The following is a 2,560-nucleotide window of genomic DNA, read 5'->3' on the forward strand; positions in this document are numbered from 1 at the left end:
AGACACGTAGCCATTCAGAAAATCAGTGCTAGTGTCCATGTTTTGGGGTTCAAACCCTAGCTTCCCTTTGAAGTTGCTGCCTGTCTCTAGGTATTTAAATCTCTAATTTCTTCATTTTCTCTACTACAAAATGCAGATGATAGTGGTGGGTCTTACAAGGTGTGTGGGGATCAGGTTGGTAGGGCAAACGACTCATAAATGGGTGCTGGCATTAAGAGGTCCTCATCACATCTCAATGACATTGCTGAATCTGATTTACTCTTTGCTTCTCCTGACCCAGCCTGGTCCTCCTCACCTGTCTCTAGACAAGACTCTAAGTTCCAAGGTGCAGGGATGGCTTCTGTTGTGCTCTCCTTGGTGACCCCAGTGCCCAGCATGGGGAAGAGTTTTTATCTGTTGAGTGATAGAATGAAGATGGGGCAGGATGGACTGCAGGGTGTTGAAGGAATCAAGACTTTCTGAGTGAGATAGAGTGCAAGCAGGAAGGAGAAGAAAGTCTACATCAGCAGGTACCTCCAGATTCCACAGTGTGGAATCTATGTTCACTGTAACCAAGATAAGAATGTGTTTTCCGCCCAGCCTGGTCGTGACATGGGAGATCTACTTCCTTGTGCAATGAGAAACAGCTTGTGAGTTATGTCTCTGAGCATCTCCAGAGCCCATCATTTACTGGTGTCCCATTTCACAGCTGGGACCATGGAGGCCCAGTAAGCAAGCAGAGGCCGAAGGCTCAAGGGCACATGACTGCTTCCCTTCCCAGAGGCCTTTTTTCCTGGCAAGATGTGCCCATTCCAGAATGTGTTAGCAATGATTCTCTAAGCTGGCTGTGCTTCAGAATCACCCGGAATGATGGCTCATACCAATTCCCCACCCTCGAAGGTTTAGATTCAGCTCTAGGAAGCCGTGTTTGGAAAATCTGGGACTTAACCAAAACCTCTGGTGGTTTGGATAATTTGATGTTGAAGGCTGATGTTTGGGAGCCACTGGTTTGGAGAAGACCTTTACAGAGATTAATTTAAAATTTTATTTCTTTTATTTGTTTGTTTCTTCATTCCCACAATAACATAAGCATTATAGAAAGCCAATAGATCTGTTGTTAAAATAAAAGGTCATTACCACAAAAGTCAGTCAATTGGGTTGTTAGTGTTGTATAAGCTAAATAACTGTTGGCTGAATTATTCACCTTTATTAGCAATAACATGTATTTAATGCGGAGTCCGAGAGAAGTGGTTCTCATTCCTGGCTACACATTAGAATTCCAAAGGGAACACTAGAAAAGAGCTGGTTCAATAGGGATTTTTGAGGTGGGGCTCTAGGTAGAGTCTAACATTCAGCAAGGTTTGAGAACTCCTGCTATGGCATTGCCAGAGTTCCCCCTAGTCACCAGCTTCATGGCATCCTCAGAACAAGCTTGTGAAATAGGCAGGGATTTTGTTTTTATTTTATTGATGAAAAAGAATGAAAAGGCTGACACCCAGAGAGGTGAATGAACCAGCAAGAAGCTAGAGAGGGAAAGAGTGGTTCTGTGTCTTTGTTTATAGATGGCTGTAACCTCACCTTGACTCAGTCAACTCTTAGTAGTCATACTTTGCTGTATAGTTGGGAGCACGCATGAATCCAACCTGCATAGTCTTATGTGCATCTTCAAAGAGTAGGGCCAGCACAAGGATAGGCTGCTGTGGGCTGCCTTTCTCTGAAAGCTACAATTTGGGAGAGCCTTTGGTTTCTTCTAGAATCATAGACTTTTAGGAGGAACAGCTTCTTTAGGGGCCACCTTGTCCAGCCTCCTCATTTTTTTGGAGAAGAAATCAGAAGTCCAGAGATATGATATGAAATCCCCGAGTCCCCATTGCCCCAATGAGATAGCATCTCAGTCACCAGGTCCTAGTCCTAAGCACTCCCTGTAATTCCAGTTGCCCAGACCTTGAATGGAGCTTGGGTCCTTCTGGAGGAGGCCAGGGAGCAGAGCATAAGCTTTCACAGAGGGCAGAATTGGGCTGGGTGCTCTCAAGACCACACATGATCTTCTCATGTCCCAAACTTGCCTCTGGCAATATGGCCACTTGTTGACAGATGCTGGAAGGTTCTTCTACCCTTCTTGACCACTTCCCAATCTCCTCCCACCCACCCTTTGCCACATTTGCCAGAATGACACAGACTGTACCCAGTTTTATTGCCTGGTGTTGTGAATCAGTTCCTTGTAACATACCAGTTGCTTCCATTCTCTGAATTTCCATGGATCCATCAACACGTTCTTGGAGCTGGGTGGTTTGCCACTCACCACCACCTGCCCAGGTGAGAGGTAGTCGGCAAGCCCCAGGCAAGAAAGGAGTGTTTTTCCAGCACCCACATTAGGTTCTTGGCTGAATCAGGATCCTTTCTATCCTGGTGCAGGGATTGGCTTTTCTCTTCTGGGCAGGAAAGACCACATTCCAGTTTTTTTTTTTTTTTTTTTTAAATTTTTTATTTTTTATAAACATATATTTTTATCCCCAGGGGTACAGGTCTGTGAATCACCAGGTTTACACACTTCACAGCACTCACCAAATCACATACCCTC

The sequence above is a fragment of the Mustela nigripes genome, chromosome 1 (assembly GCF_022355385.1).
Source record: "Mustela nigripes isolate SB6536 chromosome 1, MUSNIG.SB6536, whole genome shotgun sequence".
In the NCBI taxonomy this organism is placed as follows: Eukaryota; Metazoa; Chordata; class Mammalia; order Carnivora; family Mustelidae; genus Mustela; species Mustela nigripes.